The sequence below is a fragment of the Lagopus muta genome, chromosome 1 (assembly GCF_023343835.1).
Source record: "Lagopus muta isolate bLagMut1 chromosome 1, bLagMut1 primary, whole genome shotgun sequence".
Classification (NCBI taxonomy): domain Eukaryota; kingdom Metazoa; phylum Chordata; class Aves; order Galliformes; family Phasianidae; genus Lagopus; species Lagopus muta.
In genome coordinates this window covers 82,698,991-82,725,746 of record NC_064433.1, presented here as the reverse complement: position 1 = coordinate 82,725,746, position 26,756 = coordinate 82,698,991, and the positions used below count along the sequence as shown (strand labels likewise).

The 26,756-nt window shown below is 39.3% G+C and overlaps 1 protein-coding gene across 22 annotated transcripts in view; it reads right to left on the bottom strand.

The window, feature by feature from the left end:
• ZBTB20 (zinc finger and BTB domain containing 20) overlaps nt 1–26,756 on the bottom strand; it is a 468,885-nt gene that overhangs the window by 155,421 nt on the left and 286,708 nt on the right. The gene's annotated exons all lie outside the window — the stretch shown is intronic.

Genomic DNA, 26,756 nt, shown 5'->3' with positions numbered 1-26,756 from the left:
AATCTCAGTTCATAATGATGAACAATGACTTAACTAGAAAAATAAATCACAGCCAGAAGGCAGGTCCCAGGACTATAAAGTCAGCAGAAGATATCAAATCCCTCATGATATAAGTAAAGTTACAATAGGGCCACAATAAACTATCCACATTTGGTGGCCTTAGGCATTCTCTCTGTTTCTTCTGTACAACCCAGGCATCTGTAGATGTTTCTCCCTGACACGCTTTTGCAACCACGAGGCCTAAGAAACACATCATTGGTGATTCCTGCCCATGGCCCCCAGTGGTGTAACATACAGGGAATTTGCCTGTCTGGGATGAGAGAGTTTAGAAATCACTTCAGGAATGTCTCATTACAATCGGATTTGTACACTATTTATACAGGCACACGCGGTGCTATTCTTTATAGTCTTTGTTTATATTAAGTTCCTGACTTCAAGGCTCTGAAGCTTCAGGTCTCAAGAGGCCATCTCTCACAGCAGCATTAAACCATGGCTTTGCTCTGCCAAGCACGTGCAGTAGGCTTGCTGCTTTTCCCCTTGTTTCAAAGGTTGGATTCAGTTTGGTAAAAGCCTTTGCTTTAAGCCTAGCAAGGCCCAGTCTGACCTTAACTATTTCTCTGTGCCCATACCTTTAATCTAGGAGTGACCAACAATATGTCGTCATCATCCCTGAACTGAGCAGCTACAGCAGGACCACAAAGATACAGCACTTGTTTTTGAGTCCAGCTCCTGGTCTTGGCCAAATCTTGAAAATATTTTTAGAATGCATAGAGAAACTGGTGATGAAATAAAATGTTCAAACACCATTAACCCCTTCCTGGGGACTTTCCACAGCAGGAAAGGCACACTGTGGCAAATCACTGTCAAGTATCCATAACATTCTAAAACCATTATACTTCAGATAAAGCACCTGTGGGGTTTGTTCAATACCAAAAGAGAACATTCAGGCTTCAGAATACAACTGGCTATAACAATGTTAGCAAGACAAGAGGCTGAAATATGCCTTCATTTACAGTCACAATTATATAAATCATGCATATTTTGTAGCTAAAGTCAGAATTTGGTTCAAAAGGTCTTAGATGGCTGACCTTAGGAGACCCTAGAGCTGCTGAAGTTGTGGGTGCTCAGCAGCATATCATGTGGAAAGAGTCACCTGTATTTTGAGCTTTTAGGCTTTGAATTTCAGAAATTATCCTCACCTGTAAAAAATGGAATAAAATTCACACTTTTGCTTAATAAAACAATAATAATACTAAAGCAACAGTGCAACTCCCCTAGCTTCAGTTAATCTTTAAGCACATATGGAAGCTTCTCTCTGGGTAGAAGAGCAGGGTCATGCTGGGAAAAAAGGAGTCATTTCCAGCTGGAGCATTGTACAAAGTAAAAAATATCTTAATTTGATCAAGGGAGTGGTCAGTCTTCCATTCTCAAATCATTATTTGCTGCCAGAAATGGGAAAGTTGTGACTCAAACCTATAAATGCTTGAGAAAACAAGATGGTTTGCAATAAAATATGCAAGCACTTTAGTCACAACCAAATGTTTAAGTGAATGTAGAGAAGAAATCATGGGCAAGGGGCTAGTGAGGTTTTGAAAAATTATCATGAAATTCTATTAGCCCCAGGCAAATAACTATGTAAGAGCAGTTATCCTGCCACGACTATCTGACACTACTGAGTGATGAATCACATTGGAAACAGAGATCTTTTAAGCCCTCCATTAACAACCCAGCAAAGCCCTCATGTCCTTGCATCTGGCAGAAAACTGAGGCTTTGCAAGACTTGTTTAGAACACAATTCTAAGAAAGAAGAATACCTGAGTAGTAACCCTATTTCTTTAAGGGGAACCCACAGTAAGCCCCAGGGCAAGTAAGTTCATGTGAACGCTGCTAAAAGGCTGGAGGAGAATTTGGTTTTTCACAGAACTACAAAAGCATGAAAAAGTACAGCAAGAGACTATTAAAATGCATCACCACATCACAGCAACACAGTGTTCTTTTAATGGGCCCATTCCTTTAACAGATGTTTGAGCAGTGGGCTGCAATGTACTATAGCTGAAATCCAAAAAATGGACATGTGTATTGTTTAGTTTTTGGAAAGTACTCTGTGGCCTTTTAGAGCTGGGACATTAATGTAAGGCATACCTGATCCCAACTCCCAGAAATAATAAAGAACCAGTGTCAACGTTTATTCTAAGTCTGATTTACAGTTCTTGTCAGTATAAATACAACTGTCCTTTTCTGCCACAGGGAAGGGTGAATTGCCTTAGAAAAAAATGCAAACCAGTCTGATCTTTTACGCAGAGTGCTGCTGAGTAACTAATCCTTTAACCATTCCAGTTTGGGAACGAACACAAAGGTACCAGGCACTCCGTTATGGGAATTGTTGCACATTTGGACTTTGAATTTTATACGAATTAAGAAAAGCACTGACGGCATTATTCAGTCCTTTATTATTAAAAACATCGCTTAGATGTACAATGCATGTTGCTAAGCCTATGACACTAAGTGAAAAAACACTCTGTTTAGCACAGCCCTTAAACTTCTAGTTGAGTTTTGCAATTAAAAACATCCAAAGGGGTTTCTACCATTCTGTATACTTAGATGAACTGATCCTCCCAGTCCTTTAGCTACTAGAACTGAAAGTCAAATGAACAGAAAACAGATGAGGAGTCCAGCTAGCAGTATCTGCAGAAAGCCTCTGCTCTCATCAAAATCATTCCGTGCTCCCTTGTGCTATCTAGTCATTTCCTGCCTCAGTTTCCCCTTGCCACCAAGAAAAGACTTCAGGTATAAAATGAACTTTCATTCTTAAAAGACAATACATCACCATCAAAAGGAAAGACTCTGTATCCCTGTGACAGTTCAAAGAGAGGAGAAATGATGAAATTCCATTGGCCTCAAGACCTTCAATATCTCAGGAAGACACTGAGAGCCTTAGCATAAAGGCTGTGCCTGTAGTGAGCTTCTTTTATCTCCTGCTTGTAATTCTGAGAGCCAGGACTCCTTTGGAAAAGCAAAACTGGATCAATACTGAAAACAAGGGCTCTGAAGGGAGTTTAAAAAAGATCTTGCTTGCTTCAACTCTCCTGATCGAAGCATGAAGTTTAAATGTTTCTAGCCAAGCTTTCAAAAATACGTATATATTACGGATTTCCTCAGAGCATTTTATGTTTTTCAAATCTAATAGTAAGGTAGGCACACTACATTAGGTACAGAACATCAGATCGGCATTCCTGCCAAGCAGATGGAAGACAGATGGAGAAGGAACCTGGCCTCAAAGCTGGAGCACAAGGAACTGGTATAACTTAGAACCAGTGCTGGGTACTGGGATATCTAGTGTTGACCAGCCCCAGCTCTTCACCACTGCTAGAGCAATGCCTGAGATGTTCATGAAGCAGATTTTTGAAATGCTATTGCTCACAATTCTAGACTGTAGCCTAAGCAAATTTAAAGAAGTCTAAAAAAGCATTATTTAAAATGCTGGGTAATAAAACGTGATGGTTCAGGGGACACTTCAGAACAAGCTCATATATTCAAAGAGAGGGGACAGATCATATAGCTTGGAGTGATAACTGTTTATCACACCAGTGCAAGCCGTCTCCACTCACGAGTCAAAACTTTTGGGTTTTCTGCTCAATTCAGAAGTTAATCTCTCACCTTTGAGCTTCAGTGCCATAGCAGAAATTGTACAGCCAGAGGAACCTGGGCCTCCCCTGACCCTCTCAACAGATTTTGGTACTCATTTCCTTTATCCTTTTAAGTACTTGTACTGCCTACGCTGAGCAGTTCTCTGTTCTTGCCATAAGTATCTTTTAAGTACCCATTATAAATTAGAGGGTTGCACATACAGGTGGGAAGTGGTGGCATAAAAAAACTATGGCTGAAGTCTAAGATCGTATTTTTATTGATTTCCTTGTAACTACTACAGACATTTAGCACCAAAATGGGAGTTAGGTGCTGAAATGGAACCTTTTCTCCTGCTGGTGGTCAAGGAGGAAAACGATAGAATAGCTGTACTCAGCTTTTGGCTTAAGACCTGGGTATATACTTATGGGGTACAAGGTGGGGAAGAGACTGTGACATTCCAGAAAGACTTTCCACAAATTGCATGCTTGCACTAACTGTTGACCATTTTCTTCATAAAGCTTCTGCTACATTAAACAGTGCCAACTTGTTCCACTCAAACCAACTTTGCCATTCACTTCATCTTCTAAGAACAGCAGAAGGTCATTTACCAGAATATCATGCAAAACCACTAATAAATAATTAGCTAGTCAAAGGCTCAGATAATCTAGGAATTTTTAATGGGAACAAATAGGCCATAAAGGACATGGCCCAATCTGAGATGAAATGGAAGTATCCTACATTAAAATAAATATTGCTGAAATTAAAGCTGTAAGCAATGCTTTGACTCAAAACCGGTTATTCTGAAGACAGCCCTTGGTGTCATTTCCACTATCACTTTCTTGTTTTCTTTTTTTTTGTACTAAATACCATACGATGGAACATATCATGAAATGGAGTATCATCTGGGTGCCTACAACTAAGACTACTTGAGATTTTTCCAATAGAACATATGGCCATTGGAAGATGCCGATTTCTCAAAAGTGAAACACTGAAAACACAACAATTTCAATGACTTTTTTTTTTAAAGTAGAATGATCTGCTACAATCAAGTCAATACTGCATCTCAACATTGCACCTTTTAGAGGAGTTTTTATTTTTTTACAGAAATTACAGAACAAAAAATAAAAATAAAAATCAGAAGTCAGAACAAATGCATTGAGCTTCTGATGAATATCAATTCTTTTTTTTTTTTTTTGGATCAAACCCACAGGCACTTATGCCAGAAAAGAAAAACAAAAAAACAAACATGCTCTTCTTATCTTCCCCCTCCCCAAATCCTACAACTCTCTGAAAACCTGAAAACTAATTATCTCAGTTCTGCATACATCCTAAAAGAAATAAAAATCACTTCAGCTTTGTTATGCAAATGAAGTGGCATTCACGGAGATAGGTCTGTATTTCCTAGGTGCTGCAAAGGTGCAGTGTTCCAGGACCATCTGGGGTGTGGTAAGAAGAGAAAATGGCAAGGAACAAGCAGTACAGCTCAGAGAGCAGTTCTGTACTCGGGATGTCCTGGCTAACTCGTATGAATACAGAAGGAAGCAGTATCAGTGGAGTCCACTGTAGTTCTGAGGCTACAAATAATGAATGCAGTGGCATCAGTCAGTTTGTGGGCTGGGACAACGAGATGGGCTGAGAAGTGATGAATATTAAGGGAGATACTGAAGCTGCTGGATACATCAAGGTCACTCTGCCTTTTTGCCCTACACTGAGAAACTGGACCTGAAAAAAGCCTTGCTGGACTACATAGTCAGAGGATGAGAATGTCCCTGGACACGCATTTCAGCATGGCCCAGCCTCCTAAGTGCCTGGATCAGCTCTTGATGGCTCTGTGTTTACCAAAGCACTACTACAAAGTACATGCTTACTGATGTAGTTGGCACGAGGATTAAGATCAGTATTTCAAAATATGGGTGCATGGCAAATGCCATACAGAAATATAACCTGAGGTTAAATTTCAGAATACTAGCCTCCAAATCTCCTCGCTGATAATATGCTATGCCTCAAACCCTGCATTTGTCTAAGCAGTGTGGCTGGTGAAGAAGAAACATTGCATTTTGCTCTGATTCCATGGGGGGGAAAAACCATCATTCCCACAGCAATCAGAAAATGAAAGATATACGAGGACATAGTTCAGGCATGAGAAAACCTTACCCTAATTACTGATTACTAAAGTACCATAATGTGCTGGAGAAGAAAGGATTCCTGAGAACATCAGGACAGGACATTAGCAGATTAATATTAATCTCTAGAGTTCCAGATTCATTTCCTGTCCATGCTAATGTCCTGTTGATTACTGCAGAAAACAATCACACAAAAAAGTTCAATTATAAACAGGAGAAGGGACTTAAAATATTAACATTTTTGGAGCTTTCAACTAAATACGTATAATTAAATGAAAAGCTGGGTTAATGCAATGTTAAAGTTGAGATTTTAATTGTGCAAAGGGCATGGAATTTAGCATCGAAGTTCATCAGTACAATTAATCACACTGGGTCAAATTCTGCTCTTGGTTACACTGGCATAAACTTAGAACGTCTTTCTTTTATTAAGTAGAATTCTATTAGCATCATGCTAGCATAAGGAAGGCAGAAGTTGATTCCACTTCCTCTCAGTGCATGCAATACAATATACAAGCCATACAATACAAAACACCACAGATGTATTAAAAAGGAATGCTGTAGACACAAGACAAAGCACATGGAATTCAATTACAGTCTGTGCAAAAGTGCAAAAAAAAAAAACCCAAACCACACTGTCTTTTCAATCACACGAGACTTCATCATTTGTCAAATTAGTTTACACTGTTCAGGACATCATCACAAAAAACTGCAGCCCGTGCCTGCTAGACAGCAGAAGTATCTTGACTGCACTTTTGCACAAGCAATATCTGAATCTTCACACTGCCCTACCATCACAGCACAACCAAAGATGCATGTTCCAAAGATAGCCCCGTTTTTTTCCCTCTAGCCTTGCACTGCACAGTTGAGTTGCATATGCACTCTGTCAAATCTCCACTACAAGCACAAGGGATTGAGTTGTTTTCCTGTAGAGAAAGACACTAAATCCAAAACCCTTCGCACCCATAAACAGTCCTGCTTCTGAGCTAAGCACAGTCAGCAAGCATGCTTCCCTGTGCAGAACTGCATGTCAACAAACCTCAGCTGAAGCCTGTCTGAAAATCCAGTATAAAATGTCCTCATTCTCCTTTAAAAGACAACATAAATTAAAACAGGAGAAAACAGAATAATAATGTACTTTATTGGAATAAGTAGGTCATCAAAAAATAAATGCGCCTACGTTTATTGGAACGTCTAGTCCTCATAAATGGCTTAATGGATTTTTTTCAAACTTACTGAAACATTATTCACCTCTGAGCTTAGAACTAGCTTGAGAAATTTCAGCCAAAAAGGTAATTGTTTCAGAAAGTTATAAACCACCAAAGATTGGGGCCTTACAATAAAAGTGCTGTCTCAACCATAACTACAATAAATGCAGCTAATGAATAAATGCGGTCTGGCAAGAACAAATAAAATTTGAAAAGCCTGAAGTGGCCTGCACAAAATACAGGGAGGTAATCGAGTGAGTAAATGTCACAGGAAGGATTATCCTGCTTTCTGGAGAATTCTTCTCAGCAGAAGATTCAGTGAAGCACCTCAGGATCCCAAAGCAGTATAGTTACATTTTCAAGTGAAGAAAACCTTTCCCTGTTAAGGGCAGTTGTATCCAATGCCCACAAACAATAGTAACATATTGAAGCTTATATATTACCACAATTACCCTCACTGGTAACCTTTAACTGAAATTGTGATAAGATCCTACCTTCTTTCTCTTCCAAAACCTCCCATCCTCAAGGTGTATACAAGTTCAGACACACAGATATTGTATTCACAGTGGCAACTCTTCGTGTGTCAGCCCCGTTAACTTCTATCTTAAACACCTTGGGGTACATTTACATATCTGCAGCATTATTCTCTCTACACATCATGTCTTTGCTCTAGAAGTGCACAAACAACACAACGTACATTTGATAACATAGCAAATAAAAAAGAGAAGGAAGTTTCTAATTATTTGGTTTGGATATAAAAGAGCACTGGTGTTAGAGGTTACAACTTCTGCCATATGATGCTCAGACAGATTTCTGGATGATGAAGACTGCCCAGTTATTCCTACTAGATTAAGATCATCCCCACTTTCAAATACCAAAACTGCTTTCAAACATCTTTATCATCTGTGACATAGTCACAAGTCTCTGTTTACATGCATGCAGATGCAGTCTCAAAAGTTCTTTAGTGAAGAGTAGAATTATTTATAACTGGATTCAAATTTCTCCTATAAATAACCAGAAGGTGTGCATTTTCTAGTGTTATCTAGATAGCACTACAATTTTCCTCCAACAATCTTATTGAAAAATAAAGTACTATGGAGAAATCTTGAGAGACAACTAATCTCATGTAATTTTGGCTCAAGATATGTACACAGAAAATGACAAGAAAAGCTTCCAAATGACCACTGATTCTGCCTTGGTAACCAGCCACATCCATACTTCAGCATGGCCTTTTGGTTCAGCTCTGGAACATGATATGTAAATTAAAACATGGCCAACCATGTCCTAAGGCATTGCCTGAGGAGGATTTGGCAACTGATGGGCATGTTGTTTCTTCCTCAGCTGCCTGGATTTCACAAAGTTTTCTGACAAAATAAACTATCAAAATCATACATATTCCCAATTCTGATGAACTATAAGTTGTTCAACTTGTGAAATTGCAAATGAAAGGGAATTAGAACTCAGTCTCACAGTCGATACTTATGCTTTCTAGACAGTGAGAGATCTGAATGAGGAAAAGATGAGAAGATCGCATCACTGGAATCCTTGTACCATCTCAGTAATCACAACAAAGATGCTATTAAGGACACTGGATCATCATTTCTTTATAGCCATTCTGCTAAACTAAGTACATTGCACAAAAGGAAAGGAAGCAAACAACACAATAATCCACAATTGCCTTAATGAATGTTGCAATTGCAAACAGTGCCACAGTTATTTAAACATTAAACCAATAGAGCTTTAGTTCAATCAAGGTCTTCCTCAAATCCTACCTCTAAGCAGCATTTTGCAGGTGTTTCACTAGCTAAAATCCCACAAACTTCACCTCATATAATTAATCTCACCATATACTTGGTGTAAAATTCCACTCATCTCTTTCTGAATAAGTTTTATGGAGAATTGTGAGAGCTGGACTAACTTTCAAACAATGACAAGGAAGAACAGTAATTCTTATGTTGTGATCACACTTTCCTAAATCAAAGGTTTCCAAAACATTTTTCCTGCTGGTTTTCAGGGCATTGAGTTGCCAAAAGTCTGATTCAAGGCACACAGAACTCAGTGGGAATTTCTCTATCAACTCTAACGAGTTTTAATCTGGACCTTCTGAAAAATAACATTAAGTAAAAAGATATTTGTGAAATCATTACATATTTCTCATTTCAATTTTTCTTTGCTTCTAGAGTGTGCTTCCAAAACACTTCTCAAGTTACACAAATTCCTAAATTATTATAACAACATATTAAGTGTGTTGAATTCCTCTTTGTGAAACTGCAAGTACTTCTTCTATTTGGCACAGCTGTTCTGCTAGACGATCTCTCTTCTTTATGCTTGACTTGCTGGAGTTAGGATATCTGAGCTTTCACAATTTGTAGATTCGTGTTTATCTCAGGTCTTTCTTTTCACGATTCAAAATTCCTGAAGACTGACACCTCTAACTAGGAGTTATTAATTTTAATTCAGTTTAAAAATCTGTGTTTTATGTTTTAGAATATCAGCATCCCTATCTACATAGGAATAAAGCTCTTGCTTACATGAATTATCTCAAACCAAGGGCTGGATATTTTGCAAGTAAATTTAGTAGGTTTCAACTAAGATCTAAACAATCATTCTGGTTTTACAGCATCTAAAAAGTGGCCTGACATTCTTTCTGGTTTCTTGATAAACACTTTCTACAGCTTCTTTTTTATCATTTCCTTCTTGCTTGATACTTACAGTCATCTTTTCTCTACTGATATCACTAAAAGTACCATTTGGAAGCACATAATAGACAAAATATAACATAAAGGAGAGCTGCAGTCACTAGCTTTTCTCTAAGCCTGGACTCATGACGTAAATATCTTCTTCTGAGAGGCAATTTATCAAGCCAAGCTGTGCTTACTGCAAAATGGCTGAAGTCTCCCTTGCAGCTGATTTGTCTGTTCAGTATTTCATTGCAAACGAGATGCCCGCCAAGCCTGCCATCCTTAAGGTTTATCTATTCCTCACTCAGAAAACAAGGCGTAATGACAGCATTTGTGCTGTTGTGGCTTACATTGCAACACTCATTCTACAAGATTTCTCTATGCTTTACAGTTGAAATTTCTCTTTTTTTTTTTTTTTTTTGGCTTTCCTGTTATTTATGCCTTCTAACTCTCAATACTTGTATTCTGTCTTTCTCCTGGCTAGTTTCTAGAGTCAACTTCTCAGTGATCCAGGTTTCTTCAGTATGTTCCAAGGATATAAATCTTCTCTACTGTACCACAATGTCCCTCCTACTTTCCCCAGCAAATTCAACCAAAGCTGCCAAATGGCCACTCCACTTTGGTTTCAAAGCAGCAGACTGGAGTCACATCATCACCCCCAACATGCTTCCTATGGAAGCCTAAAGGGTATTCCAAAATCCTCTGGTGGGAGAGCTGGCAAGCCTTGGTAGTGATAACAAAGATCTTAAGAGGAACTGCTATAATCCAATATAACAGCAGGCAGCAAACAGAACTGGAAACATCCAGCATCATTGGAACATTCCTTAACTGGCTAAGGTTGTTTTGAAAATACCTTCAGGCAATCAGTCACACTTTTAAGCACCTACACAGTTTTGATAATCTGATATCTGACAACTAGATCCCTCCATTGCACTGTCTCTGTCAATGGAAAAAGTGACAACACTTGTAGCCAAACACAACACAGGAAACACTATGTGGCTGACATTCACCTCTCATCCCAAATACTGAGGTGCGATCTAAAGAGATTACGCTAATAGCTGGCAATCCTCTATCTGGTTGGAGGATCTGATCATCCCTGCACGCAAAACGCTGCCCTCAAGAACTAAGTGCAAACTATTTTGCTTTGGAAGAATGCAAGGATGTCTGTGAACCTCCAGACACCACTGCCCCAGGCAAAATCCACATTCACTTCAAGAGTTCAGAGGGTATTGTTCATTTGCTTTATTAAAGCATTTTTTCCAGTTGCAAAATATAGCAAATCTGAGAATGATGAAACGTCTGTAGTCAGTCAGATGTCTGCATATCACAAACAAGCAGAATGGTAGGCCATTTTGAAGCCCCGTTTTATGAACAAATCACTGCTCAGAAAATCTTTAGTGATATTTAGGAAGGCACAAAACCTAAACAGGTTCTCCACCTCAGCAAACAAAGACAAAGCTTAACAACAAAGATTAGGCTGGATAAGCACGTGGTTAAAACCAGTTAGAAATCATGTTGCTCTCCAGCTTAATTTGATTTTGCTCTCTGAAGTAGCAGCACAAAGCTTTATTCATACAGAGAACGGAACGCTGGCTACCTCTGAAGTGCTGTGAGAGTGAAGCAAGTGCTCAGGAAACCATCATCCTCTGAGCCTCTCTATTTATCCGATGAGGAGCAGGCAAAATGCTGCCATTAGCATTCGCTCAGCTCCAAAGACCTGGTGATAGCGTGCCCACTGGCACTCCATAGCTCCCAGGAGGGAGGACTGTCTGTTTAACCAGCAGTGCCAGCCTCTTCCTACTCCCCTGTTCCTGCTGGCACCCTGAGGCAAGCATCTGGGAGCAAGCACTGCCCCTCTCTGAAGCAGGTGCAACGATTGGTAGTCATCACTTTTGCTCCCCATGAGCCTGCTGAAGGCAGACAGAAAAGCCTGGAAATCCCTCCAGTAACCCTCCCAGGGGAGAATGAGAATTTAGCCAAGTGCACTTAAGACCAAAATTGTTGCAGAAGGGAGACACATACACTTGTTAAAATCTGTCTGCAACACTCCCTTCCGTCCTCCCCTTACTATGGACTGATCTGGATTTCTAAAGAGTATAATTATGTCTTGCACAATGATTATGAGCTTTGGGAGCTCTCAGAGAAAATTTCCTCACTGCACATGTGGCCACTGGCTGACATACCAAACACATATCACTCCATTTTTAATTTTATTTTTTTTTTAACTCTGCATTTTGCTGGGAGAGAGGCCAAAGAGAAAGGACAGACATCCAAGCCCAAGGCCAGGTTCTACACGGGTACTGGAGGCCAGAGGGAGAAGCCATAAGAATAATCTTTGCTCCCTAATGCTCCCATTTCCCTGCCTGCCTTCTTGCTATCCACAGCAGAATCTCTGATCTATCTGTCTATCACCAGCAGATCCTTTATTGAGAATGTATCACACTCTTCATGTCTTCATGCCTCTCTGGTTACTTTTTCCTTTGAAAGGTTTACGAAATAGATTCTGCCTTCCCTAGAGCAGATGCCCAGAATTAGTTGTATGCCCATGCAGTGATGCTAAAATTTACAAGTTTTATCAAGTTACCTGGTGGCCTTAAAAAAAAAAACACTGATGGGCAAAATGTTTACAGCAAAAACTACTGTGGTACGCTATCCTCCTTCCTAAGTAGGTCCCGATGGGCTGGGCATCAGCTTTGTCAATGAGAGATGCTTTTGTACTGAGTACAATTAATATTTTTTTGAAAACTTTCCTGAATCAGACAGTACTGCTCATGTGAAAATGGCATCGCTATACACCACAAATGATAGAGCCATTCAAAAATAAAAGATACTATTTCACCTGCATGCTGTGAAAATTTCCAGCCACCTGCACTTGGTAAAATGGAAGGTATATAAGAATAGCATCAGTCAGCTTGTTTGCCTGAGGGTAATGGACATTATCCTTTTTCCCATCCAAGTCACCATCTTTTCCATTTCCAAAGGGCCTCCAAAGATGAAAATGAACTTGACAATCATTCTGCAAGGCAAACTGATCCTGATTCTTCCAGTCACTTTGTAATTCACTGCAGATGGTGAGAGTGAGATGTTTACTGGCTGGCAGGTAATGAGCCTCGTTGCAGATAATAGTGATGGACGGGCAATCTTGCCTGCTGACAAGGAGGCAACTCTACATGGGCACATGGCATTCATCCATGACTTCATGTAAAAGGATAGCTGTGACAATGTACACAGGTTATAAACCACCATCCTCTGTTAATGTCAGCATGCGGCTATACTTAAGTCTTTCCAGTTCACATTTAAGTAGCGTAGAATTGATCCTGATTGCCCATGAAAGTAGAACAGCTTGATTTGTGACCTAATGTTTACTGTGCTATAAGAAGAAACTTGATCTGTTTAAACATCTAGATATTCCCTCTTTCCAGGTAATGCCATTCATCACAGCTGTCAGTGCTTCTTTTAAAAGAGAAATGACCCTCAGGCATAGTATAAAACTCTGTGGAAGAACTATGTACACTATTGCCAAAAGAAGAAATAGTTCCTTTTTTTTTTTTTTTTCCTCTGGGCTTGTACACACAATGTGAAAGTCCTACACACATAGAATTGTAAGTCAGGATTCCCATTTCCCTTCCCATCCCCGTATAAAGGAACTTGTATTAGAGACCTACATGTTGTCCTGATTTTATTTATCTCAGACATAGAGGTAGTGGATTTGGACAAGCTCAGGCAGTTGGTGAGATACACTTAAGCAGCTGGTTTTGAGGGAAAATCAGAGAAATTCAGAAATGCAAGAGAAGACAAAGAAAAGCCCTACCTCTATTTCCCTTCTCCTAACTTTATGAAGTGAAAATAAAAAATCACATACTTCACCAAATGCCAGGGCTGTCTTCTTTTTCCCACCAGAATAAATTTCTCTTGAAGAAAGAGGATATGGTCCAAATTAATAAAATACACATCTTAAAAAGATACTTGTTGTAACATACGTATAAATATACACATTTAAACACAGATGTTGTCATTCCACAGACAACAATTGGTCTTACTTTTCCTATCCCAAGCCAAGTATTCTTTCCCTCTGTCCCTGGTGCAATCTGATCATTTGCACTGTGCCCGGGCATAAAAACTTGATAAACAATCCCAGTGCTATGAAAGTTTCATCCAAAACCTGTCACTTCATAGATTCACTCCTGATATTCATTCTGCTTTAAAGACGCATATGATCATCACTTTGATCCTTTCTCCCTCAGCTCTATTAGGGGCACCATCTCTTCAGGGCTTGCAGCTTATAAAAAGACCACCATATTTTTGATACGCCTTTGATGTTGTCTACCAAACTATCTTTGATTTTTAAGTTCTGTTCAACTCTTTCACCATTAACCTTGATTTCACTTAGGAATTAATAGACCTATAATTTCCTTGGGAGGCTAATTTAGAAATTCTGGCACTATTTCACCCCCTCTTACTTGGGAAGGTAGGTGAAAAAGTATAAAAAGCTGACCAGTGTTGGAAAAAAAATGAAGCTATAGACAAGCTAATATTTTTCTCAAATTTTCAAGCTTACAGCACAAATGAATGATTAAACTGCCAGCAAACGAAATGGTTCTGCATGATGGTAATGAACCACATAGACCCCTTTCTCTAGGTCACTGGTGACCAAAAGCTAAAGGATTTGGTGACCAAAAGCTAAAAGATCCTTTAGTTATTAAAGGATGACTGCAGTAGGACTGTCATCTCAGTCCCATGCTTGAAGATAAAATCTCTTCCACACACGAGAGCTGCATGCCTCTTCTTTTGACACTCATCAAAGAGACAGAAACTGAAAAGGTCAAAGGAACTACATTATTTGAAGTAAACTAGACATACAGGCAGTAGAACACTTACTCAAGAGGAGAAACTGGAGTTGTCTTTCAAGCGTCTTTAGTAGGCATTTTCAATTTTTAGCTTATTCTATTTGAGATTTACTCCTCCTCCCTAGGCATCACTAAATGTGACTGAAGATTCATCTTCACTGGGATAAAGAGACAGATGAAGGCTAAAAACAGGTCAGCCATACATGCACACACATACGCCCCGGGATTTATTTACACACCCTAACCATGTTCAGGTGACACTTGGATACATTTCAGGTTCCCGAAAAAATATATTCTATCTATGGAAGTTGTATCTCAGTGTGTCTTTACTCAAAACTATCCCACTTTCCTCCCACTAAACCTTTTTCATTTCCTCTTCTTTAGAGGAAAAGCTTAAAGGACCTTTTCTCCTCTCATCACTTAATTGAAACAGCTATAAATGGAGACAAATCCACTTAGGAAGTCCCTGCAGAAACTGGAATGTGCATACCTATCCTTTTCAGTATCCACATAGGTCATTCCTGAAGCCTGCTGCCTTTGCTAAGGTACTACTGGCACAGTTTATGGGTTCCTTCCCAAAAGTGTTTGTAATGCTACCACAATTATCATTCTGGGTTGACACTCCAACGTTTAACCCTCGGGACACCCGGAGCTTTTGATAAGACCCTGCAATGAAAAAATCCAAATTCAGCTCAGCAGCTCCAACCAGCAATTTTTCCTAACACTGGTCACATTTGCTATCTGAAGCATCTTCGGCAGAGAAGCACAGGCTGGGTGCTACACGAGCCGCATACAGCACTTCTTGCCCTCTGCCACTTCAGTGCACGGTCTTACGCTGTAGCTTGGAGAGCTTCATCCGAGGCGCTCTGCATAGCCCTGTGGCCAGGCACGGTTCCTGCTGTATCACGCCTCTCCCAGCATCTTAGCCCTGCTGGAAAGCATTCAGCATTGAGAGGACCCGTCTTTATGCTGATAACACTAAAATATAAAATAATGCCAACAGCTGGTGCTACAAATGGCTTTTAAAAACGATGTTCATTCACTAAAATTCCTCTTGCTACTTTTGACATGAAACACGCAGTCTCTAATTATTCTGATCAAGACGGTGAAATACAAAAACAAACTTTAATTGTGTTTAACAGATATTTAATCAGGACTCACTGAACTACAGATTAAAGCTGAAATTCATAAACCATAATTACCCAATTGTCGCAAGCTTTTTGGTCCACATTCTGCTTCCGTCTGGGCGTCTGGCACTTTGCCCCGAATTTCTTTTAGTGTCTTCTCAGTTTCATTGCTGTTCATGTTTTCCAGCAGAGATTTAGCACAGATTATAAAATATCTGTTCTTGGCAACTTTATTAGTTGTTTTTTCTTACAAAGATTATATCCCACCTATCCTCTTGCTTGAGCTGAACAAACAGGCATATGCTGTGGGTTATTTCTTGCCACAAGCTGCCCCTTCCTCCTGCCAGAGTTTCTGCTTTTCACCTATTCTATTCAACTTTTAATTCCCTGACCATTGCCATGCTGCCAGAGCACCATCCAGATACTGCTGTGAGTGTGCTATCTCACATATCTACTATGAATCAGTTCTTCCCCTCTTCTTTCTCCAGAGTTAGAAGTGGGTGCAATATGGTTTCCTGATCTGGTGGGGCACTTCAATGTGCTTGATGCCCTGTATTTGTATTGAAGGAGACATAACGAAAGATATACCTTTCCCATGGGAAGCAGAGAGTGGTGAGATATATGCTAACCACCAGTTCCTCAGGGAATTAAGTGCACAGGCTCAGACTGCCTCCTGAGAAAATTACAGATTCTCCTTTAGCACGGGCAGGCTGATTGTGCCAGAGAAACAGAGCTGTCACAGTAATATTCTGATCTCCATGCATTATATGCAGGATTTGATGTAACCTATATAGGAAAGCAGTATTAATATCCAGCAGGGTTTTTCTTTGTTGTACTTGGTGGGTTGTTGGGTTTTTTTTGTTTGCTTTTTAACCACGATCCATGCTCCCAAGCACACACAACCTGGTGTTTTTCTAGGCAAAGCTTCCTAAGTCCTAAAGTTTTCGTGCCTAATTACACTATACTGTACTTGAGAAGGAAAAGAATGAACCTCGAAGATGAAAGTACTGTCCATTTAGATGAGATAGATACATTTAGCAGAATTGATTACAAAGTAGTACCCTATGATGTTTTGTGTGTGATCTTCTGCTTCATAAAGACATCTACACTATGTACTGCACACTGTTGACACCAAATTCCTTTTTATTTACACTACAAACTTCCAGGATTTGGTAAAAAGTAAGCAGAGGAAGTGCTATTCAAAAAATTCAAAGACAGCTGGAAGATAAAGCTAGGAATATAGAAGCTTATTTGTGCTGCTCCTGTACTGCACCAGAGGCATGTTCTGCACAAAGACAACACTGAACTTTCTGGAAACTGATGGAGTTTAGTTACATCTTGCATATCTGCTTATCTTCTTTCCACAAACGTATTCACACTGCCTTAAAAATGTATGACTCTTCAAACTCCTCTTGCACAAAGAAGACTCCCTGAAAAGAATCCTTCAAGGTCTCCAGTGCAGCACCTTCCTCATCAAGAATCATCCTCAGGACTTTGAAAGGGAAGGGCGGCCTTTAAGAAAAAATTACAGCAGCTTACCAAACTGCAGGTCAAACTGGCAAACACCATTGCCATAGTGGCAATGGACATCACAGCCAGCCCACTCTGTGGTGGAGAAATATAGAACTCCTGATGGCTGGGCCAGCCTTTACTCTTCTTTAATTGCGGTATGAGTAATGGGAGGGATATGAAAAAGATGATGCTGTGGAAACAGTGGATCTCAGTCCTCTCTTAAAGATGAATAAGGAGTGAACTTGAAAAAAAAAAAAAGGGTTGTCCTTCCACGCATATCTGTAATTGCTTTTTCTCTTAATAGCAGGAGCATTCTCGAGGAATTCTGAGTCTGGGAGAAGATATATGCATTTGTCTCCCACTGTTATTCATAAAGTTGAAACATTTCTCTTTATTACCCTGACAAAATCTGTAAGAAACAAAGCTAAAGCTTTTTTATCTATTTCCCTGGACCTGTTATCCACTAATACACAAAACATACATGTATTATTTTCCACATCTTTCTGTCCTTTTTCATTACCAAAACCAGTGTTTCATACATTTATCACCAGCATTTTGCCTAGTTTCACTTCCACCTCTTTTGAAGAGTCAGACATCTCTGTTCCTATTGAATTAGTCACACACATTCCTTGGAAAATCTCTCTACAGCAAATCTGAAACAAGCAATAGCATTCTACCTCAGCAATCATTGATGCATGTATATCAAGACTTCTTTTTTGTTTGTTTTTGAAGCCTTCCCTGAAGCCTTCATGACTTGACTGACTTCAATGTCTATGTAAGAACCTGTATCTCACACTTCAGAGCAGTCAGATACCAGACTGGGAAGACAGAGAGATTTGGAGAAATCTGTTATTTTTTCTTTTTCCCTGTTTCTTTTCCTACCTAACAGAGATTTATTCTTTCTGTCAGACTCACACTCCAGTCCAGTCACAGTTCGATATTTGTATCTCATGCATTAGTCTGATGAGAACACATGCTACAGGACAACTGATGGCTTCCTAGAGAAGGCAAGCCCGATTTTTCACAAATAAATTGTTTTGCAGTTTGGCACAATTGTTTGTCCAAGACTTTCAAGCTCTATATTTAAATGATGATAAAGAAATTGCTGCATGGTGTTAGCATCATTCCTCATTCAGACTGCTCCTCTGAAAACAGCCTACAGCCTTCGAGATGCAAAATGTACTGTTTTAATGTAGCCAAGGTCCCTCTTTGCTACATTGCTAAATCTATTTAGCAGATTCTTCCTGGTATAATCTGTCCCCAGACCTGCGGAAGCTCAGTGATTTTAAGTGTTTTAAACTAATGATAATGGTTAGTGCTGAGAACAGATGTACCTGGCTGTGGTGCGATCTATTCTATTAGGCTGTTAGGAGCTGTGTATTCATATTGACTCACCATTTTATGTCTATTTTCAAGGTGTGATGGCTGCATGGGGTGTAGTCTGTGTTTTCCCCTGACATACGATCTATTACCGTCTGTGTATTGTGTGATACATGGTGACTGCAAGAAGAGAGAGATGGAGAACATCTGTATGTTTATTTTGATGCCTTATGAAGATTTTGTATGTCTATTCTAGCTGCCCATCAGCAAGATTAAAGGAAGCAGTTGTATATGCTTGCCTTCACACTAGGCCATAACTCAGGGAATTGTTGCACTTCTTAGATGTGTGTGCAGAGAATTTGAAGACTATGCTAAGTACTGTAGAAGTTTACTTTCCCTGTTCTGAAGGCACTGTGCATGAGAGAATTCCCTAGAACTGATGGCTGTACTGATAATGTGCTAAATGAAAACAGTTTTACTGCTCTTCTATAACCAAAACACAACAGAGCGTAAAACTCTTCAGTTGCATCAATAAACCGTGCTTCACTTCAGGACAATTAAGTGAAATTTCCACGGTGGATTATTTTCCTGGTCATATTACAGGACAGGTGCTGTCATTCACAAACATCTGCTACTGCTGCCTTCTGGGGAGAATACAGGATTTGGGCAGGTCTTGGACCTTCCTTCAGGTCTCACCTCAGTGCTACAGCACATAAGCAAACTCTTCCTGCTACCATGGAATGTACCAGTGACTATGCATGCAGTCATTTCCCTGCAAGAATTCAAAAAGTAGACACGAGTGAAAAATCACGTCAGGCTCTAGCAGACTCACCAAACTTCATCCTGATCAAAAAAATAAATGGAGCTTTCACAAGGAAGATCCAACAAGGTGAAAACCCACGACCATTTAAGCAACAAAAACTTGGACAAGCTGAGAGAGATAGAAACACCAGACAAGACTCTGGATGTGAATGGAGACATGTAAACTACTACCCTGATTTGGAAAGATTAACTGCAGCAGTCAGTGCAGCTTAGATCACACCACACTGGGCCAGCATGCCATCAGTTCAATTTCTGAATCACGTTTTCAGCGAGTGACTGAGTTCTCATCTTGTAGGGCAGCACAACTGTGCTGCAGATTAAATCCAGGAACCTCTTTGTTTCTGTTGCTTTGGCCATTTTGACTAAGGCAGGCACTAGGCTTAAGCCTAGAGCTCCAGCTCTCTTCATCAAAGAATCATGAAAGTATAGAAAATAATTAATTTTCACTTAAATACAAAGAATTTTGGTCTATGGGTGCGAAGAAAAAATTAAAAAGGAAGAAAGTACAACTGAGATGTAATGATATGTTCTCCCTTCACTAAACCATATTCTGAGCATTTTGTCTCTGTCAATGGGAATTGATACAAAAAGGACATTCTTACAAAAACACTGTAGGTTTACCCAGGCTTGTGCTTCAGAAAGCAGATAATTTTGCAATGGAGAGTCAGAACATAAAGACAAATTCTAATTTCTGATCTGTGAGGCTCCAACTATACTTGAATTTGTGTTTCCATGTCCCTCCTCACCAAGTCCACCCACCATGGAGGTCAATTCACCTTCTGCAGCCTGCTGCCCCTTTTGCAGGTAACCATGCCATCAGTGTGGCCAGAACTCCACTGAAGCAAATACAGATCAGGGAAGGGCAACAGGAACTGAAGAAGAGGGTGATGCTCCCTGACTGTAGGACAGAGAGGATGCTGCTGTTCTGTTAAACAAATAATAATCTTTTCTGCAACCAGAAAGGAAATGGGAAGATGGCAGAAATCTATCTGGCCATGTTGCAGAGAGGAAAGTATTAATTACAGTCTAGTAGCAATCTTTATTCTCATAACAATCTTGCCGAGCCTACAGTTCTGGAGAAGTTTCTCATGAGGGGAAGGGAAAAATCCCTAATTCTTAAAAACAACACCAGCTTATGCCTTCTGGTTTTGGCCTGAACCCAGTACCCACAACAGAAACCTTTCAACAGAAGGCAGTAAGGAATTCTCATGGAAAAGGCACAAGACCAAGACCCACGTTTCCAGTAAAAACTGCCCTTTTTTCTCCTCCTCCCAGTCCCATTGTTCCCAGGAGATACAATGAAAATGGAAGATTGTTGGGATTTCTATAAGAAGATTTGGCAGGTTTTTCGTATTTGTTGAAGCTGCGAGATATGATTTGAATTTGGGGCTTGCCTCTCTCTCGCTAAGAAGAAGAATGAGTTATTTGTTCTCTGAATAAGTATTTGTTATTAGTGGATCAGACATGGATAAGGTATATTATTACAACCATGTTTGTTAGGTATGATTTACATTGTTTGCTGCATATCATCTTAGGCTGTCTTAATTTTGTTATACTTTAAGGGGGTTTTGTTTGATTTTATGCATTTAGTCACAGTTGGTTGTGTTTTGAACTTTGAAAAAAATTAATACAAAGGAAATTAAAAAAAGAAAAAGAAAATATTTTCAAAATGATGTGGAAATCAAATCTATCCCTCAGTAATTTGATTTGTAGGAAATGGAGAGCAAAGCATTACAAAGCATTACAAACAGAATGCCTTGAAGTGCATCATAATTACTTACATGTGCAAATACATTGTCTAGGTTTAGGCATTCAGTTAATAATAGTCATAATAATTCTATGCCCTTGCACAGGGTCTTTCATCCAAGCAATCTCAAGGTTTGTGTAAACAACTGTTAACTGATGCTTGGCTACTTGCAAGTTCTCTGCTGCTCATGGGGATGGGGAATTAGGCACAAAAAATCTCCAAGGTCAAGGATAAATAATGATTTGGCGTCAAGGCAGGAGAGATGGTTTTCTACCTGTAGGTGGATCAGTGATACATAAATTAGCATCTGATCTTGAGCTCCTACAATGTAATGGCACCCTAAGTATGAACAAGTACAACAAATGAGCAGTTCAGATCTTCTGTTCCACAAAACTTAAAGGCTGAGTTGCCTTTATAATAATCAGATCTATGGCTAAGCCTTGGTAGAACTCCAGTATATATAAAAATATACCAGTAGTCTGTATTAAAGTACAAAAACTGATGAATTTGCCTTCTTTGGAACTCTTTACAACATAAATGGTTGCTATCCGAGGCTCCACAAATGGTTTTCAGACCATGCATCATATACTGAAGCCTGGGCTGAATGTTGAACAAATCTAGAAGAAAGGCATCCTGTTAAGTTCAGTTTTGGCAGAAAGTTTAAAAAGAAAAAAAAAAAAGAAAAAAGCAATTATATGCTTTGAGATTATTCTTATTTTGATCTCTAAAGTTTTAAATACCTGAAACTCATAACAGAACTCTGTCTCCATGTTACATCAAAGCATTTCCACAGCTCCTGACATGGAAAGAAATGCTGAATTTCACTTTCATACTCTTCTGCTGTTTACTTCCATGGCACGTTGTAGCTGTACAGCTGTGTTGGCCTCTTCCAAGGCCAGGAGAGGAACCCATGGTTTCCGTACTGCCGACCTTTTGCTCCTTGCTATCCAGAACTCCATCCCTCATTCACTACAATATACGTTTTCATGCTTCAGTAAATGACCAAACCCCAAGACTGCCGATTTTTGCTGTTTCATTTAGCCATGCCATAATGCTAATGTTTTAAAGTACTAGCTGCTGAAACAGACATAAATGCCATTCTGCAGTTACTGACCCACGTAGGTACACAACTGCCTGTTCTAAGGATTTGACATTAACGCATCCAATTTTTGTTCAGCCTATATTTTAGTGCTCTGTGTAGCCATGACAAGGAAATGTTTCTCTATACTTTTCCATTACCTGTTATGCTTTACACTAATAAAAACAGCGGATATTATTTATTTGTCTGGCTGACTGACAAAGCCAGGCATCAAAGCATCATTCTGGTGTCACATACTTCAACACTCTAATCTTTCAGAACTTGTAAAGCAATCTCTTACGGCGCTTTGTGGGCTGTGAGATCACCCTGACAAACTGTGATAATGTTGGCAATCTCCGAATGGGTGTTCATTTGCAATCTTACTACAGAGGAATTGCTACACTTCCAAATTTGAGGGCTTGACATAATCTGTCTCCACAAAGCTGTCGGGGTCTATTGTAAGATGGTCTGTGACCCAGGGATTTTATGGGGTTAACATCTATCTCCAGTGCAACTTAATTGTAAGCACCGGAATTACCCAGAGTACAATTTTACCTATTTTTGCATTCTTTCTCTTTACGCAAAATAGCCCTTATTTATATGTACACAGACAGCACCCAGTAACAATATCTGAGTTAGGTGGGGGGGACTGCTCCTAAAAACCATGACCTCTTGCATGCAGTTCACACTAGACTCTCTGCTCCCTTCATCACGCTCTGTGGCCGAGAAATGAGGCAAATGTCAGGTCAAGCGACACAGCTATTGCCATCATCTCTTCCTTTCCGTATGCTCCCAGTACTGGCAGTCTCTGGGCTGCCATCCACAGGATATCCACAATTATGGCCCAGATTGAGGGAGGGGTAGAGAAACGATGGTGCTCTGCCAAGTGTGTCAGAACCTGAACTTGATCCATTTTCATATTAAAACTGAGGACTGCGGGACAACACCATGTTCTCGTCTGAAGAAAGGAAAATAAATTATCACCGCAAAAAATGTCAGAGTTAGAGCAGACCTAACATAAATAACTATTTTATATTTGCCTCTGAACTTTAACCAAAGAAATATGCTGTCTTGATGCTGAAGGAAGATTTTTAGCATGCCATAGGATGGTGAAGTGTCACAAGAAAAAGTGAGACAGAGAGTCTGTCTTTATCATATTTATGAGGGTTACAAAACTGCTAGAGAGGTAATTTAATTTGGAAATTACTTAGGAGTCCTTTATAAAAGCAGGGAATGTGGGATGGAAATAGAAAACTGGAAAAAAGAAAAAAAAAGTGCATCCAGTGTTTCAAAATACATTCTAGGCACAATAGCCTTTCCCTGCTATCATCCCCTGAGGCAAATTTACCAGCTCTGCCACTCCTCGCAGTTAACAGAGGATATTCCTCGAATCCTGCTCTGGATGCTGGCTGGCCACTGCAGCCCTGCCACATTTGGACAAAAACCCTGTGACACGGCACAGACGAGCCTCATCCATGCAGTGCTGGTGCACAGCCTTAACCTTAAGCACTGGTTTGAATATTTTTCTGAATTAACGTTAGGATATTTTTCTGTCTTTAGCATTTTTACCAAAGGAATTCCTTTCCTTGGATTATTCTATATAATCAAAACATAAATTATTAAAGATTTACTGTGCATAATTTTATCCCCATTTAAATTATTTTCTGCATTTTATTCTCTATAGAAAAGGAAACTTACTGTCATTTTCCAACCTAAGAATAAGTACCTCGCTGCAGGGTAACTGAAGATTTTTTAAAATCCATATAAATTCCAAACTTGTATTTGGCCCTCAATTACAGCAAACGACCTTCTGCTCTGGTCAGTACATTGCTGGCTGTTTTCACAAGGATCTGCACACTCTCACGTCTCTTTAGCCCTTCAGAAAAGTGAGTACAGCCTTGGAAAAAAAAGGTAGATGTTTTAATGTGTGTATTATCTCAGTGAAGTCAGTAGACTGAGTAGACACGAAAATGGGGTGGAACGAGCAGCCAACCAAAAGATCTACAGGCTTCAAAAGGTTGATACCAATGCTGCAGAGGAGACAATCCTGAAATGGTATGGAAAATGGTATATACTTTTCCTTCCTACAACGCACTGCACTGACTGGTAGTCAATGCTTTTACTCTAGAATAACCTGGAATTGGTGAGTACACTTGAAAACCAGTTATTATTTGACTCTTTTCTACAATAATCTATACTTTTTAAAAAGGAAAGGCTAGTGCCACTTCAGAAGCTTTGTTCTAAAATTTTGTTCTAAACAGCTGAATTACGATGTTTCTCCTAATTATTTATGTTTTCAAATATTTTTAATACTGACAATAAGTTGCTATATATTCAAAATTATTTAAGAAATAAAGAAAACAAACTACAGCTGGTAGCTCAATATTTATAGAGGGAAGTCAACAAAAACATATTAAATTTACCATAAACAAAAGGTTTCCTATCATGACAGCAAATTTTAATGTAATTCATTTGTCATATAAATTATGTCCATGGGGAGGTCCTATGACATTAATTAGGTCAGAGAGAGAAGGAAAACAAATCAAAAACTTCTCCAAATTCCAAATAATAGGTTTTAAGGATAGCTGTATCAACAATATCATCGGAAAGTTCTTCCCTCCTCTGCCTCTTTTTCTTTCCCAGAGACCAAAACCATCAGACTCAGAATCATCTTTGCCTACCAAGAAGGAAGGAAATTGTACAAGTCCAAGTACACAACATTTCTGAAGTGAAAAGCTTTGCATGCAGCTCTGTCTTTCCAAACTACAAACTCCCTGCAAGAGTTCAGAAACATAATTTTGTAAAGATTCATTGTGTCAATGTGGCTTTTAAGCACAAAGCTGCAATTGCAAAATCTGGGCATGATGCATTCATCACACAACACAGAAAAGCAAAGGGCAGAGAAAAACAATAAGAATTTTAGATAAATTTTAATTCTGCTCAAACTCATCCTAACATCAAAACTATGAAGCTTTGTCTGTCCATTAGTTTCTCTAGAGTTTATATAAAAAAGAATTTGTCCTTGTACTTTTCCAGTACCACTCTAGCTTCATTTAGAGAAAGAAACAAGACTTAGCTTTTTTCACTCTTCTCAACACAGCTCACTGAATTGGAGGTGTTGATACACATACACAAAATCTAGCATATTTTCTGATCCCATTCTGAACACAGATCAGATTTTGCTCTTACAGCTGCCTGTGCAACATTCTGGGAAGACTGGAGTTATAAGGACTCAATAGGAAGATGACAAAATGCAGGGGAGTAACAAACAGCTGATGGTGCTTGATCATAATTGACATTAACATACCATGCACTAGTGGATATCTCCAAAGTGCAGATTTCATGTGATCATGTGAGGGCATGAGATCACATTTCTGCCACCCCTTCCATATTTTAACGATAGCAGTGAGGGACACAAGATACCAAATAAAGTATGCAGTTTGCAAGCATGAAGTCAAAGCATCAAAACATTTTCAAAAACTGCATGAGAAAGAATGAATTTACAGTGGATCTATGCTTTATGCTTTGAGGTGGCAGAGTTCTCGATCTTGTAGATAGTTCCTAAAGCTCAATTTACTGCGTTGTCAAATATAGCCTAGGGGAACAATCTGACTTACAGCATCTTTATGACTGGTGATGAAAGAACCCTGCTTCACTTTTAGATCCCGAGTTTGGCTCAAGATAGCGCAGCAGAGAACAGAACATCTTTTATTTTATGCTGGATGTTCACAGTGTTCCCCTTCAGCACGGAATTAGGTTTTACTACATGGAATTCTCACAGAGTTCACTGTTGATTAGAATTCACACCTTTAGATTTTGGGGATATACTTCACATCCTTCATTATTATTGCTGCTGAAGACATGCATTACAGTATGCTCTTATCATTGTAGCGTCTGAAATGGAAATCTTTAAGAAAATTGGGAAAAAAAATGTATTTAACCAGTTTTCAGAATATCTTATTCAGCTTTGGAAGGGCTTCAGAGCACAGTAACCACATTAATTGCATATTATACGGACAGCCAAGGGTAACTCTGTTACTATGCAGCTTTTACTGTTGTCATGTTGTTTCAAAACACTTTTCATGTCATAAATACATAGGAAAGCACTGCATGACACTGGACAACGCTGCAGATCCTCGAGAAATAACTGTTGCACAAGCATGGAGCAGTCTGCACAGATATAAATAGCATGGTCCAAGTCTGCTCTAAATTACATTTATTCATGGAAGTCAACTGGTACTACCAGTAGAACAGAATAGATAAGAGGATGCAAAAAAATATAAAATATGGTACTGCTGTACAATTATCCTTGGGCCAAAGCCTGTCAATCTGCCATCGTTTACATTCTCCCCCTTTCTCAGTATGGCTTTACAGGAAATAAGAAAAATAAGAATATCTGGTATTTCTAGTTTTATCATGCACTGGAGGACACACGTCCAAGAACATATGGACATAAATGTGTCAGTATCCTACATTGCTTTTATTTCAAAAATGTTATTAATTTCTGTGGGTGGAGTCCAAAATTTTAATGCCATATTAACAAACAGTGGCTGTTTTTGCAAAGCATGGTTCAGAAGGAGCATTTGTATAGCACTCCAAGGATAACATTTTAACTCAGTTTGAAATGATTTTCTGACTTGCAGTGCTCTTAAAAGGTAAGTATTACT